General features: G+C 40.5%; 23 non-coding genes across 23 annotated transcripts; all 23 read right to left on the reverse strand.

Moving 5' to 3' along the window:
- Positions 1–250: 250 nt before the first annotated feature.
- trnai-uau lies at positions 251–344 on the reverse strand. The gene is made up of 2 exons: positions 307–344; positions 251–286 (listed from the first exon to the last, which is right to left on the reverse strand). It is a non-coding gene; the product is annotated as a tRNA-Ile (tRNA).
- Positions 345–1,636: 1,292 nt separating this feature from the next.
- Positions 1,637–1,732, reverse strand: trnai-uau. Its single transcript has 2 exons — positions 1,693–1,732; positions 1,637–1,672 (listed from the first exon to the last, which is right to left on the reverse strand). It is a non-coding gene; the product is annotated as a tRNA-Ile (tRNA).
- A 981-nt stretch (positions 1,733–2,713) lies between these two features.
- Positions 2,714–2,807, reverse strand: trnak-uuu. The gene is made up of 2 exons: positions 2,770–2,807; positions 2,714–2,749 (listed from the first exon to the last, which is right to left on the reverse strand). It is a non-coding gene; the product is annotated as a tRNA-Lys (tRNA).
- Positions 2,808–3,246: 439 nt separating this feature from the next.
- trnai-uau lies at positions 3,247–3,340 on the reverse strand. The gene is made up of 2 exons: positions 3,303–3,340; positions 3,247–3,282 (listed from the first exon to the last, which is right to left on the reverse strand). It is a non-coding gene; the product is annotated as a tRNA-Ile (tRNA).
- Positions 3,341–4,075: 735 nt separating this feature from the next.
- On the reverse strand, positions 4,076–4,171 carry trnai-uau. Its single transcript has 2 exons — positions 4,134–4,171; positions 4,076–4,111 (listed from the first exon to the last, which is right to left on the reverse strand). It is a non-coding gene; the product is annotated as a tRNA-Ile (tRNA).
- Positions 4,172–4,654: 483 nt separating this feature from the next.
- trnai-uau lies at positions 4,655–4,748 on the reverse strand. Its single transcript has 2 exons — positions 4,711–4,748; positions 4,655–4,690 (listed from the first exon to the last, which is right to left on the reverse strand). It is a non-coding gene; the product is annotated as a tRNA-Ile (tRNA).
- An 836-nt stretch (positions 4,749–5,584) lies between these two features.
- On the reverse strand, positions 5,585–5,678 carry trnai-uau. Its single transcript has 2 exons — positions 5,641–5,678; positions 5,585–5,620 (listed from the first exon to the last, which is right to left on the reverse strand). It is a non-coding gene; the product is annotated as a tRNA-Ile (tRNA).
- Positions 5,679–6,404: 726 nt separating this feature from the next.
- On the reverse strand, positions 6,405–6,498 carry trnai-uau. The gene is made up of 2 exons: positions 6,461–6,498; positions 6,405–6,440 (listed from the first exon to the last, which is right to left on the reverse strand). It is a non-coding gene; the product is annotated as a tRNA-Ile (tRNA).
- A 171-nt stretch (positions 6,499–6,669) lies between these two features.
- Positions 6,670–6,763, reverse strand: trnai-uau. Its single transcript has 2 exons — positions 6,726–6,763; positions 6,670–6,705 (listed from the first exon to the last, which is right to left on the reverse strand). It is a non-coding gene; the product is annotated as a tRNA-Ile (tRNA).
- A 712-nt stretch (positions 6,764–7,475) lies between these two features.
- trnai-uau lies at positions 7,476–7,569 on the reverse strand. The gene is made up of 2 exons: positions 7,532–7,569; positions 7,476–7,511 (listed from the first exon to the last, which is right to left on the reverse strand). It is a non-coding gene; the product is annotated as a tRNA-Ile (tRNA).
- Positions 7,570–7,776: 207 nt separating this feature from the next.
- Positions 7,777–7,870, reverse strand: trnai-uau. The gene is made up of 2 exons: positions 7,833–7,870; positions 7,777–7,812 (listed from the first exon to the last, which is right to left on the reverse strand). It is a non-coding gene; the product is annotated as a tRNA-Ile (tRNA).
- Positions 7,871–8,044: 174 nt separating this feature from the next.
- On the reverse strand, positions 8,045–8,141 carry trnai-uau. The gene is made up of 2 exons: positions 8,104–8,141; positions 8,045–8,080 (listed from the first exon to the last, which is right to left on the reverse strand). It is a non-coding gene; the product is annotated as a tRNA-Ile (tRNA).
- Positions 8,142–8,816: 675 nt separating this feature from the next.
- On the reverse strand, positions 8,817–8,911 carry trnai-uau. The gene is made up of 2 exons: positions 8,873–8,911; positions 8,817–8,852 (listed from the first exon to the last, which is right to left on the reverse strand). It is a non-coding gene; the product is annotated as a tRNA-Ile (tRNA).
- Positions 8,912–9,352: 441 nt separating this feature from the next.
- On the reverse strand, positions 9,353–9,446 carry trnai-uau. The gene is made up of 2 exons: positions 9,409–9,446; positions 9,353–9,388 (listed from the first exon to the last, which is right to left on the reverse strand). It is a non-coding gene; the product is annotated as a tRNA-Ile (tRNA).
- A 562-nt stretch (positions 9,447–10,008) lies between these two features.
- trnai-uau lies at positions 10,009–10,102 on the reverse strand. The gene is made up of 2 exons: positions 10,065–10,102; positions 10,009–10,044 (listed from the first exon to the last, which is right to left on the reverse strand). It is a non-coding gene; the product is annotated as a tRNA-Ile (tRNA).
- Positions 10,103–10,542: 440 nt separating this feature from the next.
- trnai-uau lies at positions 10,543–10,636 on the reverse strand. Its single transcript has 2 exons — positions 10,599–10,636; positions 10,543–10,578 (listed from the first exon to the last, which is right to left on the reverse strand). It is a non-coding gene; the product is annotated as a tRNA-Ile (tRNA).
- Positions 10,637–10,846: 210 nt separating this feature from the next.
- On the reverse strand, positions 10,847–10,940 carry trnai-uau. The gene is made up of 2 exons: positions 10,903–10,940; positions 10,847–10,882 (listed from the first exon to the last, which is right to left on the reverse strand). It is a non-coding gene; the product is annotated as a tRNA-Thr (tRNA).
- A 173-nt stretch (positions 10,941–11,113) lies between these two features.
- On the reverse strand, positions 11,114–11,207 carry trnai-uau. Its single transcript has 2 exons — positions 11,170–11,207; positions 11,114–11,149 (listed from the first exon to the last, which is right to left on the reverse strand). It is a non-coding gene; the product is annotated as a tRNA-Ile (tRNA).
- Positions 11,208–11,381: 174 nt separating this feature from the next.
- trnai-uau lies at positions 11,382–11,475 on the reverse strand. The gene is made up of 2 exons: positions 11,438–11,475; positions 11,382–11,417 (listed from the first exon to the last, which is right to left on the reverse strand). It is a non-coding gene; the product is annotated as a tRNA-Ile (tRNA).
- Positions 11,476–11,915: 440 nt separating this feature from the next.
- Positions 11,916–12,009, reverse strand: trnai-uau. The gene is made up of 2 exons: positions 11,972–12,009; positions 11,916–11,951 (listed from the first exon to the last, which is right to left on the reverse strand). It is a non-coding gene; the product is annotated as a tRNA-Ile (tRNA).
- A 482-nt stretch (positions 12,010–12,491) lies between these two features.
- On the reverse strand, positions 12,492–12,585 carry trnai-gau. Its single transcript has 2 exons — positions 12,548–12,585; positions 12,492–12,527 (listed from the first exon to the last, which is right to left on the reverse strand). It is a non-coding gene; the product is annotated as a tRNA-Ile (tRNA).
- Positions 12,586–12,758: 173 nt separating this feature from the next.
- trnai-uau lies at positions 12,759–12,852 on the reverse strand. The gene is made up of 2 exons: positions 12,815–12,852; positions 12,759–12,794 (listed from the first exon to the last, which is right to left on the reverse strand). It is a non-coding gene; the product is annotated as a tRNA-Ile (tRNA).
- Positions 12,853–13,681: 829 nt separating this feature from the next.
- On the reverse strand, positions 13,682–13,775 carry trnai-uau. Its single transcript has 2 exons — positions 13,738–13,775; positions 13,682–13,717 (listed from the first exon to the last, which is right to left on the reverse strand). It is a non-coding gene; the product is annotated as a tRNA-Ile (tRNA).
- Between the last annotated feature and the right edge of the window lie 3,061 nt (positions 13,776–16,836).

A 16,836-nucleotide genomic window follows, 5' to 3' on the forward strand; every position in this document is an offset into this window, starting at 1 on the left:
AACTCAAAACCTCAGCATTGCTCTGCTGCGTACTGCCTTATAAGTACCGCAAGCTGACAGATTGCACCACTGGAGCTGCGGCAATCCAGCTCGTGAATTACAGAACTCCATGTTCTATAGTCAGACTTTTCGTTCAAGTTATTCAATAAACTTTCTTTTTAAAGATTACAGCCATCTGATATTCAATGGATCTTTTAAATTATCCCATGAACTCTGTAGCTGCTGAAATGCTTCTCACTTTCTAAAACCTTGCTCCAGGTGAGGCTCAAACTCACTACCTCGGCATTGCTCTGCTGCGTACTGCCTTATAAGTACCGCGCGCTGACCGATTGCGCCACTGGAGCAGATGTCCAGAGCTGAATTACCAAACACCATGTTCTTTAGTAAGAATAATCGTAAATCGTTCAAATTATTCAATAAACTTTCTTCTTAAAGATCACAGCCATCTGATATTCAATGGATCTTTTATATTATCCCATGAACTCTGTAGCTGCTGAAATGCTTCTCATCCTCTAAAACCTTGCTCCAGGTGAGGCTCGAACTCACAACCTCGGCATTGCTCTGCTGCGTACTGCCTGTCGTAAAGTTGAGTTATCACGATTGCACCACTGGAGCTGAGGCCTTAAACGTGAATTACCAAACACCATGTTCTTTAGCTAGACTAATCTTTAAAATCCTTCAAATCAGTCAAGCATTGCTTATCGTTCAAATTATTCAATAAACTTTCTTCTTAAAGATTACAGCCATCTGATATTCAATGGATCTTTTACATTATCCCATGAACTCTGTAGCTACTGAAATGCTTCTCATCCTCTAAAATCTTGCTCCAGGTGAGGCTCGAACTCACAACCTCGGCATTGCTCTGCTGCGTACTGCCTTATATATTAAATCTTTTACATTATCCCATGAACTCTGTAGCTACAGAAATGCTTCTCAACTCTAAAACCTTGCTTCTAGTGAGGCTCAAACTCACAACCTCGGCATTGCTCTGCTGCGTCCTGCCTTTTAAGTAACGCGCACTGATCGATTGAGTAATGCTGAATGCTGCTGGTTCAAGAGACCTTGCTCCAAACATTAGAGGAGAAATACAAAACAAACTTGTCAATGCTAAGACTAGACCACTAAGCTTCAGTTCACAAGCAGTGACACTTAATGGAAGATTGGAGCACAAGATACCTAAAGGTGAGACCCTCAACTGAAGATTAACATTGAATAGTAGACTTTTCTTAAGTTATACTATCTTTTTTTCAACATCCCATGAACTTTCCTCTAAAAGATTACAGCCATCTGATATTCAATGGATCTTTTATATTATCCCATGGACTCTGTAGCTGCTGAAATGCTTCTCGCTCCTCTAAAACCTTGCTCCATGAGAGGCTCGAACTCACAACCTCGGCATTGCTCTGCTGCGTACTGCCTTATAAGTACTGCAAGCTGACCGATTGCACCACTGGAGCTGAGCTCTTAAGGTTCTTTAGTGAATTACCAAACTGCATGTTCTTTAGTAAGACTTATCGTTCAAATTATTCAATAAACCTTTCTTCTTAAAGATTACAGCCATCTGATATTCAATGGATCTTTTATATTATCCCATGAACTCTGTAGCTACTGAAATGCTTCTCATCCTCTAAAACCTTGCTCCAGGTGAGGCTCGAACTCACAACCTCGGCATTGCTCTGCTGCGTACTGCCTTATAAGTACCGCGCGCGCTGACCGATTGCGCCACTGGAGCTGATGTCGTAAAGCTGAATTACCAAACACCATGTTCTTTAGCTAGACTAATCTTTCAAATCATTGCATAGGAATTCCTCTAACTGATTTCAGCAATCGGATTTTAAACCAAACTTTTATTTTATCCCATACATTTTTTTTGTCTGTAGACTGAAATGCTACTCATCATTCTTAAACCTTGCTCCAGGTGAGGCTCAAACTCACAACCTCGGCATTGCTCTGCTGCGTACTGCCTTATAAGAACCGCAAGCTGACATATTGCACCACTGGAGCTGAGGTAATCCAGTTCGTGAATTACCAAACTGCATGTTCTTTAGTAGGACTTATCGTTCAAATTATTCAATAAACTTTCTTCTTAAAGATTACAGCCATCTCATATTCAATGGATCTTTTATATTATCCCATGAACTCTGTAGCTACTGAAATGCTTCTCATCCTCTAAAACCTTGCTCTGGGTGAGGCTCGAACTCACAACCACTGCATTGCTCTGTTGCGTACTGCCTCATAAATACCGTGCGCTGACCGATTGCGCCACTAGAGCTGAGAATCCAAAAATGTGAATTACCAAACTGCATGTTCTTTAGTAAGACTTATCGTTCAAATTATTCAATAAACTTTCTTCTTAAAGATTACAGCCATCTGATATTCAATGGATCTTTTATATTATCCCATGAACTCTGTAGCTGCTGAAATGCTTCTAATCCTCTAAAACCTTGCTTCAGGTGAGGCTCAAACTCACAACCTCGGCATTGCTCTGCTGCGTACTGCCTTACAAGTACCGCAAGCTGACCGATTGCACCACTGGAGCTGAGGCCTTAAACGTGAATTACCAAACACCATGTTCTTTTATAAGACTTATCATTCAAATTATTATTCAATAAACTTTCTTCTTAAAGATCACAGCCATCTGATATTCAATGGATCTTTTATATTATCCCATGAATTCTGTAGCTGCTGAAATGCTTCTCATCCTCTAAAACCTTGCTCCAGGTGAGGCTCGAACTCACAACCTCGGCATTGCTCTGCTGCGTACTGCCTTAAAAGTACCGCGCGCCGACCGATTGCGCCACTGGAGCTGATGTCGCAAAACTTAATTACCAAACACCATGTTCTTTAGCTAGACTAATCTTTCAAAACATTGCATAGGAATTCCTCTAACTGTTTTCAGCAATCGGATTTTAAACCAAACTTTTATTTTATCCCATAAATTTTTTTGTGACTGAAATGCTACTCGCATTCTTAAACCTTGCTCCAGGTGAGGCTCAAACTCAAAACCTCAGCATTGCTCTGCTGCGTACTGCCTTATAAGTACAGCAAGCTGACAGATTGCACCACTGGAGCTGCGGTAATCCAGTTCGTGAATTACCAAACTGCATGTTCTTTAGTAAGAATTATCGTTCAAATTATTCAATAAACTTTCTTCTTAAAGATTACAGCCATCTCATATTCAATGGATCTTTTATATTATCCCATGAACTCTGTATCTGCTGAAATGCTTCTAATCCTCTAAAACCTTGCTCCAGGTGAGGCTCGAACTCACAACCTCGGCATTGCTCTGCTGCGTACTGCCTTATAAGTACCACAAGCTGACCGATTGCACCACTGGAGCTGAGGTCTTAAATGTGAATTACCAAACACCATGCTTTAGCTAGTAATCTTTCAAATCAGTCAAGAATTATCGTTCAAATTATTCAATAAACTTTCTTCTTAAAGATTACAGCCATCTAATATTCAATGGATCTTTTACATTATCCCATGAACTCTGTAGCTGCTGAAATGCTTCTCATCCTCTAAAACCTTGCTCCAGGTGAGGCTCGAACTCACAACCTCGGCATTGCTCTGCTGCGTACTGCCTTATAAGTAGTCGTAAAGTTGTGACCGATTGCGCCACTGGAGCTGATGTCAAAAAGCTGAATTACCAAAAACCATGTTCTTTAGCTAGACTAATCTTTCATCTTTCAAATCATTGCATAGGAATTCCTCTAACTGTTTTCAGCAATCGGATTTTAAACCAAACTTTTATTTTATCCCATGAATTTTTTTTGTGACTGAAATGCTACTCTCATTCTTAAAAACTTGCTCCAGGTGAGGCTCAAACTCACAACCTCGGCATTGCTCTGCTGCGTACTGCCTTATAAGTACCGCAAGCTGACAGATTGCACCACTGGAGCTGAGGTCTCCAGTTCGTGAATTACCAAACTGCATGTTCTTTAGCAGGACTTATCTTTCAAATTATTCAATAAACTTTCTTCTTAAAGATTACAACCATCTCATATTCAATGGATCTTTTATATTATCCCATGAACTCTGTAGCTGCTGAAATGCTTCTCATCCTCTAAAACCTTGCTCCAGGTGAGGCTCGAACTCACAACCTCGGCATTGCTCTGCTGCGCGTACTGCCTTATAAGTACCGCAAGCTGACCGATTGCGCCACTGGAGCAGATGTCTTAAAGGTGAATTACCAAACACAATGTTCTTTAGCTAGACTAATCTTTCAAATCCTTCAAATCAGTAAACATTGCTTATCTTTCAAATTATTCAATAAACTTTCTTCTAAAAGATTGCAGCCATCTGATATTCAATTGATCTTTTATATTATCCCATGAACTCTGTAGCTACTGAAATGCTTCTCGTCCTCTAAAACCTTGCTCCAGGTGACGCTCGAACTCACAACCTCGGCATTGCTCTGCTGCGTACTGCCTTATAAGTACCGCAAGCTGACCGATTGCACCACTGGAGCTGAGGTCTTAAAACGTGAATTACCAAACTGCATGTTCTTTAGTAAGACTTATCGTTTCAAATTATATAATAAACGTTCTTAAACTTTCTTCTTAAAGATTACAGCCATCTGATATTCAATGGATCTTTTATATTATCCCATGAACTCTGTAGCTGCTGAAATGCTTCTCATCCTCTAAAACCTTGCTCCAGGTGAGGCTCGAACTCACAACCTCGGCATTGCTCTGCTGCGTACTGTCTTATAAGTACCGCGCGCTGACCGATTGCGCCACTGGAGCTGATGTCGTGAAGCTGAATTACCAAACACCATGTTCTCTAGCTAGACTAATCTTTCAAATCATTGCATATAGGAATTCCTCTAACTGATTTCAGCAATCGGATTTTAAACCAAACTTTTATTTTTATCCCCCATAAATTTTTTTGTGACTGAAATGCTACTTGCATTCTTAAAACTTGCTCCAGGTGAGGCTCAAACTCACAACCTCGGCATTGCTCTGCTGCGTACTGCCTTATAAGTACCGCAAGCTGACATATTGCACCACTGGAGCTGAGGTAATCCAATTCGTGAATTACCAAACTGCATGTTCTTTAGTAAGACTTATCGTTCAAATTATTCAATGAACTTTCTTCTTAAAGATTACAGCCATCTCATATTCAATGGATCTTTTATATTATCCCATGAACTCTGTAGCTGCTGAAATGCTTCTCATCCTCTAAAACCTTGCTCCAGGTGAGGCTCGAACTCACAACCTCCACAACGCTCTGCTGCGTACTGCCTTATAAGCACCGCAACCTGACCGATTGCACCACTGGAGCTGAGATCTTAAACGTGAATTACCGAACTGCATGTTCTTTAGTAAGACTTATCGTTCAAATTATATAATAAACGTTCTTCTTAAAGATTACAGCCATCTAATATTCAATGGATCTTTTACATTATCCCATGAACTCTGTAGCTGCTGAAATGCTTCTCATCCTCTAAAACCTTGCTATAGGTGGGGCTCAAACTCACAACCTCGGCATTGCTCTGCTGCGTACTGCCTTATATATTAAATCTTTTATATTATCCCATGAACTCTGTAGCTACTGAAATGCTTCTCATCCTCTAAAACCTTGCTCCAGGTGAGGCTCGAACTCACAAACTCGGCATTGCTCTGCTGCGTACTGCCTTATAAGTACCGCGCGCTGACCGATTGCGCCACTGGAGCTGATGTCGCAAAACTGAATTACCAAACACCATGTTCTTTAGCTAGACTAATCTTTCAAATCATTGCATAGGAATTCCTCTAACTGTTTTCAGCAATCGGATTTTAAACCAAACTTTTATTTTATCCCATAAAATTTTTTTTGTGACTGAAATGCTACTCGCATTCTTAAACCTTGCTCCAGGTGAGGCTCAAACTCAAAACCTCAACATTGCTCTGCTGCGTACTGCCTTATAAGTACCGCAAGCTGACAGATTGCACCACTGGAGCTGAGGTAATCCAGTTCGTGAATTACCAAACAGCATGTTCTTTAGTAAGAATTATCCTTCAAATTATTCAAAAACTTTCTTTTTAAAGATTACAGCCATCTGATATTCAATGGATCTTTTTATATTATCCCATGAACTCTGTAGCTGCTGAAATGCTTCTCATCCTCTAAAACCTTGCTCCAGGTGAGGCTCCAAACTCACAACCTCGGCATTGCTCTGCTGCGTACTGCCTTATAAGTACCGCGCGCTGGCTAGACTAATCTTTCAAATCCTTCAAATCAAGCTGAATTACTGCACACCATGTTCTTTAGCTAGACTAATCTTTCAAAATCAAATCAGTCAAGCAATTCGTTCTTCAATAAAGATTTCAGCAGATTGCAGCCATCTCATATTCAATTGATCTTTTATATTATCCCATGAACTCTGAAGCTGCTGAAATGCTTCTCATCCTCTAAAACCTTGCTTCAGGTGAGGCTCGAACTCACAACCTCGGCATTGCTCTGCTGCGTACTGCCTTATAAGTACCGCAAGCTGACCGATTGCACCACTGGAGCTGATGTCTTAAAGCGTGAATTACCAAACTGCATGTTCTTTAGTAAGACTTATCGTTCAAATTATTAATAAACTTTCTTCTTAAAGATTACAGCCATCTGATATTCAATGGATCTTTTATATTATCCCATGAACTCTGTAGCTGCTGAAATGCTTCTCATCCTCTAAAACCTTGCTCCAGGTGAGGCTCGAACTCACAACCTCGGCATTGCTCTGCTGCGTACTGCCTTATAAGTACCGCAAGCTGACCGATTGCACCACTGGAGCTGAGGTCTTAAAGTGTGAATTACCAAAAATGCATGTTCTTTAGTAAGACTTATCGTTCAAATTATTCAATAAACTTTCTTCTAAAGATTACAGCCATCTGATATTCAATGGATCTTTTATATTATCCCATGAACTCTGTAGCTGCTGAAATGCTTCTCATCCTCTAAAACCTTGCTTCAGGTGAGGCTCGAACTCACAACATCGGCATTGCTCTGCTGCGTACTGCCTTATAAGTACCGCGCGCTGACAGATTGCGCCACTGGAGCTGATGTCGCAAAACTGAATTACCAAACAACATGTTCTTTAGCTAGACTAATCTTTCAAATCATTGCATAGGAATTCCTTCTAAAGATTTCAGCAATCGGATTTTAAACCAAATTCAATTTCTTTTATTATCCCATGAACTTTTTTGTGACTGAAATGCTTCTCATCCTCTAAAACCTTGCTCCAGGTGAGGCTCAAACTCAAAACCTCGGCATTGCTCTGCTGCGTACTGCCTTATAAGTACAGCAAGCTGACATATTGCACCACTGGAGCTGAGGTAATCCAGTTCGTGAATTACCAAACTGCATGTTCTTTAGTAAGAATTATCGTTCAAATTATTCAATAAACTTTCTTCTTAAAGATTACAGCCATCTCATATTCAATGAATCTTTTATATTATCCCATGAACTCTGTAGCTGCTGAAATGCTTCTCATCCTCTAAAAACCTTGCTCCAGGTGAGGCTCGAACTCACAACCTCGGCATTGCTCTGCTGCGTACTGACTTATAAGTACCGCGCCCTGACCGATTGCGCCACTGGAGCTGATGTCTTAAAGGTGAATTACCAAACACCATGTTCTTTAGCTAGACTAATCTTTAAAATCCTTCAAATCAGTCAAGCATTGCTTATCGTTCAAATTATTCAATAAACTTTCTTCTAAAAGATTGCAGCCATCTGATATTCAATTTATCTTTTATATTATCCCATGAACTCTGTAGCTGCTGAAATGCTTCTAATCCTCTAAAACCTTGCTCCAGGTGAGGCTCGAACTCACAACCTCGGCATTGCTCTGCTGCGTACTGCCTTATAAGTACCGCAAGCTGACCGATTGCACCACTGGAGCTGAGGTCTTAAAAAGTGAATTACAGAACTCCATGTTCTTTAGTAAGACTTATCGTTCAAATTATTCAATAAACTTTCTTCTTAAAGATTACAGCCATCTGATATTCAATGGATCTTTTATATTATCCCATGAACTCTGTAGCTGCTGAAATGCTTCTCATCCTCTACCTAACCTTGCTCCAGGTGAGGCTCCAACTCACAACCTCGGCATTGCTCTGCTGCTGCGTACTGCCTTATAAGTACCGCGCGCTGACCGATTGCGCCACTGGAGCTGATGTCATAAAGCTGAATTACCAAACACCATGTTCTTTAGCTAGACTAATCTTTCAAATCATTGCATAGGAATTCCTCTAACTGATTTCAGCAATCGGATTTTAAACCAAACTTTTATTTTATCCCATAAATTTTTTTGTGACTGAAATGCTACTCGCATTCTTAAACCTTGCTCCAGGTGAGGCTCAAACTCACAACCTCGGCATTGCTCTGCTGCGTACTGCCTTATAAGTACCGCAAGCTGACAGATTGCACCACTGGATCTGCGGTAATTCAGCTTGTGAATTACCGAACTGCATGTTCTTTAGTCAGACTTTTCGTTCAAGTTATTCAATAAACTTTCTTTTTAAAGATTACAGCCATCTGATATTCAATGGATCTTTTAAATTATCCAATGAACTCCTGTAGCTGCTGAAATGCTTCTCATCCTCTAAAACCTTGCTCCAGGTGAGGCTCGAACTCACAACCTCGGCATTGCTCTGCTGCGATTGCACCACTGGAGCTGAGATCTTAAATGTGAATTACCGAACTGCATGTTCTTTAGTAAGACTTATCGTTCAAATTATTCAATAAACGTTCTTCTTAAAGATTACAGCTATCTGATATTCAATGGATCTTTTACATTATCCCATGAACTCTGTAGCTACTGAAATGCTTCTCATCCTCTAAAACCTTGCTCCAGGTGTGGCTCGAACTCACAAACTCGGCATTGCTCTGCTTCGTACTGCCTTATAAGTACCGCGCGCTTGACCGATTGCGCCACTGGAGCTGATGTCGCAAAACTGAATTACCAAACACCATGTTCTTTAGCTAGACTAATCTTTCAAATCATTGCATAGGAATTCCTCTAACTGATTTCAGCAATCGGATTTTAAACCAAAACTTTTATTTTATCCCATAAATTTTTTTGTGACTGAAATGCTACTCGCATTCTTAAACCTTGCTCCAGGTGAGGCTCAAACTCAAAACCTCAGCATTGCTCTGCTGCGTACTGCCTTATAAGTACCGCAAGCTGACATATTGCACCACTGGAGCTGAGGTAATCCAGTTCGTGAATTACCAAACTGCATGTTCTTTAGTAAGACTTATCGTTCAAATTTATTCAATAAACTTTCTTCTTAACGATTACAGCCATCTCATATTCAATGGATCTTTTATATAATCCCATGAACTCTGTAGCTGCTGAAATGCTTCTCATCCTCTAAAACCTTGCTCCAGGTGAGGCTCAAACTCACAACCTCGGCATTGCTCTGCTGCGTACTTCCTTATAAGTACCGCGCGCTGACCGATTGCACCACTGGAGCTGAGATCTTAAAAACGTGAATTACCAAACTGCATGTTCTTTAGTAAGACTTATCGTTCAAATTATATAATAAACTTTCTTCTTAAAGATTACAGCCATCTGATATTCAATGGATCTTTTACATTATCCCATGAACTCTGTAGCTGCTGAAATGCTTCTCATCCTCTAAAACCTTGCTCCAGGTGGCGGCTCAAACTCACAACCTCGGCATTGCTCTGCTGCGTACTGCCTTATATATATTTTAGCCCATGAACTCTGTAGCTACTGAAATGCTTCTCATCCTCTAAAACCTTGCTCCAGGTGAGGCTCCAACTCACAACCTCAGCATTGCTCTGCTGCGTACTGTCTTATCAGTACCACAAACTGACCGACTGCACCACTGGAGCTGAGTCTCTTAAAGCTGTGAATTACCAAACTGCATGTTCTTTAGTAAGACTTATCTTTCAAATCATTCAATAAACTTTCTTCTTAAAATATTACAGCCATCTGATATTTTCAATGGATCTTTTATATTATCCCATTAACTCTGTAGCTACTGAAATGCTTCTCATCCTCTAAAACCTTGCTCCAGGTGAGGCTCGAACTCACAACCTCGGCATTGCTCTGCTGCGTACTGCCTTATAAGTACCGCGCGCTGACCGATTGCGCCACTGGAGCTGTTGTCGCAAAACTGAATTACGAAACACCATGTTCTTTAGCTAGACTAATCTTTCAAATAATTGAATAGGAATTCCTCTAACTGATTTCAGCAATCGGATTTTAAAAACCAAACTTTTATTTTATCCCATAAATTTTTAGCTGACTGAAATGCTACTCGCATTCTTAAACCTTGCTCCAGGTGAGGCTCGAACTCACAACCTCGGCATTGCTCTGCTGCGTACTGCCTTATAAGCACCGCTAGCTGACAGATTGCACCACTGGAGCTGAGGTCTCCTATCCCTGAATTACCAAACTGCATGTTCTTTAGTAAGAATTATCATTCAAATTATTCAATAAACTTTCTTCTTAAAGATTACAGCCATCTCATATTCAATGGATCTTTTATATTATCCCATGAACTCTGTAGCTGCTGAAATGCTTCTCATCCTCTAAAACCTTGCTCCAGGTGAGGCTCGAACTCACAACCTCGGCATTGCTCTGCTGCGTACTGCCTTATAAGTATCGCGCGCTGACCGATTGCGCCACTGGAGCTGAGGTGTCTTAACGTGAATTACCAAACACCATGTTCTTTAGCTAGACTAATCTTTCAAAATCCTTCAAATCAGTCAAGCATTGCTTATCGTTCAAATTATTCAATAAACTTTCTTCTAAAAGATTGCAGCCATCTGATATTCAATGGATCTTTTATATTATCCCATGAACTCTGTAGCTGCTGAAACTGCTTCTCATCCTCTAAAACCTTGCTCCAGGTGAGGCTCGAACTCACAACCTCGGCATTGCTCTGCTGCGTACTGCCTTACAAGTACCGCAAGCTGACCGATTGCACCACTGGAGCTGAGGCCTTAAAGCGTGAATTACCAAACTGCATGTTCTTTAGTAAGACTAATCGTTCAAATTATTCAATAAACTTTCTTCTTAAAGATTACAGCCATCTGATATTCAATGGATCTTTTTACATTATCCCATGAACTCTGTAGCTGCTGAAATGCTTCTCATCCTCTAAAACCTTGCTCCAGGTGAGGCTCGAACTCACAACCTCGGCATTGCTCTGCTGCGTACTGCCTTATAAGTACCGCAAGCTGACCGATTGCACCACTGGAGCTGAGGTCGTAAGTTCTGTGAATTACCAAACTGCATGTTCTTTAGTAGGACTTTATCGTTCAAATTATTCATAAACTTTCTTCTTAAAGATTACAGCCATCTCATATTCAATGGATCTTTTATATTATCCAATGAACTCTGTAGCTGCTGAAATGCTTCTCATCCTCTAAAACCTTGCTCCAGGTAAGGTTCGAACTCTCAACCTCGGCATTGCTCTGCTGCGTACTGCCTTATAAGTACCGCGCGCTGACCGATTGCGCCACTGGAGCTGATGTCGTAAAGCTGAATTACCAAACACCATGTTCTTTAGCTAGACTAATCTTTCAAATAATTGCATAGGAATTTCCTCTAACTGATTTCAGCAATCGGATTTTTCAACCAAACTTTTATTTTATCCCATAAATTCTTTTGTGACTGAAATGCAACTTGCATTCTAAAACCTTGCTCCAGGTGAGGCTCAAACTCACAACCTCGGCATTGCTCTGCTGCGTACTGCCTTATAAGTACCGCAAGCTGACAGATTGCACCACTGGGAGCTGAGGTCTTCCAAAATGAATTACCAAACTGCATGTTCTTTAGTAAGACTTATCATTCAAATTATTCAATAAACTTTCTTCTTAAAGATTACAGCCATCTCATATTCAATGGATCTTTTATATTATCCCATGAACTCTGTAGCTGCTGAAATGCTTCTCATCCTCTAAAACCTTGCTCCAGGTGAGGCTCGAACTCACAACCTCGGCATTGCTCTGCTGCGAACTGCCTTATAAGTACCGCGCGCTGACCGATTGCACCACTGGAGCAGATGCCTTAAAGGTGAATTACCAAACACCATGTTCTTTAGCTAGACTAATCTTTCAAATCCTTCAAATCAGTCAAGCATTGCTTATCGTTCAAATTATTCAATAAACTTTCTTCTAAAAGATTGCAGCCATCTGATATTCAATTGATCTTTTATATTATCCCATGAACTCTGTAGCTGCTGAAATGCTTCTCATCCTCTAAAACCTTGCTCCAGGTGAGGCTCGAACTCACAAACTCGGCATTGCTCTGCTGCGTACTGCCTTATAAGTACCGCGCTGACCGATTGCGCCACTGGAGCTGATGTCTTAAAGCTGAATTACCAAACACCATGTTCTTTAGCTAGACTAATCTTTCAAATCTTTCAAATCATTGCAATTCAATTCTTCTAAAAGATTTCAGCCATCTGATATTCAAACCATCTTTTATTTTATCCCATGAACTCTTTAGCTGACTGAAATGCTTCTCGCATCCTCTAAAACCTTGCTCCAGGTGAGGCTCGAACTCACAACCTCGGCATTGCTCTGCTGCGTACGGCCTTATCAGTACCGCAAGCTGACCGATTGCACCACTGGAGCTGAGGTAATCTTAAAGTGAATTACCAAACTGCATGTTCTTTAGTAAGACTTATCTTTCAAATTATTCAATAAACTTTCTTCTTAAAGATTACAGCCATCTGATATTCAATGGATCTTTTATATTATCCCATGAACTCTGTAGCTACTGAAATGCTTCTCATCCTCTAAAACCTTGCTCCAGGTGAGGCTCGAACTCACAACCTCGGCATTGCTCTGCTGCGTACTGCCTTATAAGTACCACGCGCTGACCGATTGCGCCACTGGAGCAGATGTCTTAAAGGTGAATTACCAAACACCATGTTCTTTAGTAAGACTTATCGTTCAAATTATATAATAAACGTTCTTCTTAAAGATTACAGCCATCTAATATTCAATGGATCTTTTACATTATCACATGAACTCATGTAGCTGCTGAAATGCTTCTCATCCTCTAAAACCTTGCTCCAGGTGAGGCTCAAACTCACAACCTCGGCATTGCTCTCTGCCGCTTACTGCCTTATATATTAAATCTTTTATATTATCCTCATGAACTCTGTAGCTACTGAAATGCTTCTCATCCTCTAAAACCTTGCTCCAGGTGAGGCTCGAACTCACAACCTCGGCATTGCTCTGCTGCGTACTGACTTATAAGTACCGCGCGCCGCTGACCGATTGCGTAGCTGATGTCGTAAAGCTGAATTACCAAGAGATGTTCTTTAGCACTAATCTTTCAAATCATTGCATAGGACATTCCTCTAACTGATTTCAGCAATCAATTTTAAACAAACTTTTATTTTATCCCATGAACTCTTTTGCTGACTGAAATGCTACTCATTCTTAAACCTTGCTCCAGGTGAGGCTCAAACTCACAACCTCGGCATTGCTCTGCTGCGTACTGCCTTATAAGTACCCGCGCGCTGACAGATTGCAACACTGGAGCTGAGACATTCCAAGTTCGTGAATTACCAAACTGCATGTTCTTTAGTAATGACTTATCATTCAAATCATTGCATAAACTTTCCTCTAAATGATTACAGCCATCTGATATTCAATGGATCTTTTATATTATCCCATGAACTCTGTAGCTGGCTGAAATGCTTCTCATCCTCTAAAACCTTGCTCCAGGTGAGGCTCGAACTCACAACCTCGGCATTGCTCTGCTGCGTACTGCCTCATAAATACCGTGCGCTGACCGATTGCGCCACTGGAGCATATGTCTTAAAAATGAATTACCAAACTGAACATCTTTAGTAAGAATTATCGTTCAAATTATTCAGTAAACGTTCTTCTTAAAGATTACAGCCATCTGATATTCAATGGATCTTTTACATTATCCCATGAACTCTGTAGCTGCTGAAATGCTTCTCATCCTCTAAAACCTTGCTCCAGGTGTGGCTCGAACTCACAAACTCGGCATTGCTCTGCTTCGTACTGCCTTATAAGTACCACGCGCCGACCGATTGCGCCACTGGAGCAGATGTCGTTAAAGCTGAATTACCAAACACCATGTTCTTTAGCTATACTAAGACTTCATCTTTCAAATCATTGCTTATCGTTCAAATTCCTCTAACTGATTACAGCATCCATCTGATATTCAATGGATCTTTTATATTATCCCATGAACTCTGTAGCTACAGAAATGCTTCTCATCCTCTAAAACTTTGCTCCAGGTGAGGCTCAAACTCACAACCTCGGCATTGCTCTGCTGCGTACTGCCTTATAAGTACCGCAAGCTGACAGATTGCACCACTGGAGCTGAGTCTTAAAGCTCGTGAATTACCAAACTGCATGTTCTTTAGTAAGACTTATCGTTCAAATTATTCAATAAACTTTCTTCTTAAAGATTACAGCCATCTGATATTCAATGGATCTTTTAAATTATCCCATGAACTCTGTAGCTGCTGAAAATGCTTCTCATCCTCTAAAACCTTGCTCCAGGTGAGGCTCAAACTCACAACCTCGGCATTGCTCTGCTGCGTACTGCCTTATAAGTACCGCAAGCTGACCGATTGCACCACTGGAGCAGATGTCAAAAGCTGAATTACCAACTGCATGTTCTTTAGTAAGACTTATCTTTCAAATTATTCAAATCAGTTCTTCATTGCTTATGATTCAGCCATCTGATTTTCAATGGATCTTTCTTCTAAAAGATTGCAGCCATCTGCTAACTTTTGAAATGACACTTTGTAGCTGCTGAAATGCTTCTCATCCTCTAAAACCTTGCTCCAGGTGAGGCTCGAACTCACCACCTCGGCATTGCTATGCTGCGTACTGCCTTATAACGCGCTTTATGACCGATTGCGCCACTGGAGCTGATGTCGTAAAGCTGAATTACCAAACACCATGTCTTTAGCTAGACTAATCTTTCAAATCATTGCATAGGATTCTCTAACTGATTTCAGCAATCGGATTTTAAACCAAACTTTATTTTCATCCCCATAAATTCTTTAGCAACTGAAATGCTTCGCGATTTCTAATTTCTTGCTCCAGGTGAGGCTCCAACTCACAACCTCGGCATTGCTCTGCTGAGCACTGCCTTATAAGTACCGCACGCTGACCGATTGTGCCTCTGGAGCTGATGTCTTAAAGCGGAATTACAGAACTGCATGTTCTTTAGTAAGACTTATCAGTCAAATTATTCAATAAGCTTTCTTCTAAAAGATTACAGCCATCTAATATTCAATGGATCTTTTATATTATCCCATGAATTCTGTAGCTACAGAAATGCTTCTCATCCTCTAAAACCTTGCTCCAGGTGATGCTCGAACTCACAACTTCGGCATTGCTATGCTGTGTACTGCTTTATAAGTACCACGTGCTGACCGATTGCACCACTGGAGCAGATGTCTTAAAGCAGAATTACCAAGCACCATGTTCTATAGCCAGACTAATCTTTCAAATCCTTCAAATCAATCAAGCATTGCTCAAACTCACAACCTCGGCATTGCTCTGCTGCGTACTGCCTTATAAGTACCGCGCACTGACCGATTGAGCAACCAAATATGCTGACTCAAGAGACTATTACCGAACATTATGTGAGAAATCCAAATCAAACTGGTCAATTTTAAGACTAGACCACTAAGACCAAATACAAAACAAAGTAACACTAAATCAAAAAATACATAAGGTGAGCCCCAAAACTAAACACAAAAACTCAATATAAAGACTCAACATAAGACATACTAAACTTACACAAATCATTAAAAACATCCCCTTGAACTTTTCTCTAACTGATTACAACCATCTGATATTCAATGGATCTTTTATATTATCCCATGAAATCTGTAGCAACTGAAACACTTCTCGCTTTCTGAAACTTGCTCCAGGTCAGGCTTGAACTCACAACCTTGGCATGGCTCTGCTGCGTACTGCCTTATAAGTACCGCCTTATAAGTACCGCGCGCTGACCTATTGCGCCACTGGAGCTGATGTCTCAAAGCTGAATTACCAAACACCATGTTCTTTAGCTAGACTACTCTTTCAAATCATTCCATAGGCATTCCACTAACTGATTTCAGCAATCAGATTTTCAAGCAAACTTTTATTTTATCCCATAAATTATTTTGTGAATGAAATGGTTCTCGCGTTCTAAAACCTTGCTCCAGGTGAGGCTCGAATTCATAACCTCGACATTGCTCTGCTGCATACTGCCTTATAAGTACCACGCACTGACCGATTGAGCAACCAAATATACTGACTCAAGGGTCTATTACCAAACATTATGTGAGAAATCCAAACCAAACTGGTTAATTTAAGACTAGACCACTAAGCTTCAATACACAACCAGGTGTCACTTAATGGAAGATTAGAGCACTGGAGCAGATGTCTTAAAGCTGAATTACCAAACTGCATATTCTTTAGTAAGACTTATCATTCAAATTATTCAATAAACTTTCTTCTAAAAGTTTGCAGCCATCTGATATTCAATGGATCTTTTATATTATCCCATGAACTCTGTAGCTACAGAAATGCTTCTCATCCTCTAAAACCCTGCTCTAGGTGCGGCTCGAACTTTCAACCTTGACACTCTGCTGAGCACTGCCTTATAAGTACCACACGCTGACCAATTGCGCCACTGGAGGTGATGTCTTAAAGATGAATTACTGAACTGCATGTTCTTTACTAAGACTTATCGTTCAAATTATTCAATAAACTTTCTTCTAAAAGAATGCAGCCCTTTCTAAAATCTTGCTTCAGGTGAGGCTCCACTCTGCTGAGCAAACACAAATAAATAAATCAATTCATTCATTCATTAGACTTTATTGTCCACCT

Source organism: Cyprinus carpio, chromosome A23, assembly GCF_018340385.1.
Source record: "Cyprinus carpio isolate SPL01 chromosome A23, ASM1834038v1, whole genome shotgun sequence".
NCBI classification, from domain to species: Eukaryota; Metazoa; Chordata; class Actinopteri; order Cypriniformes; family Cyprinidae; genus Cyprinus; species Cyprinus carpio.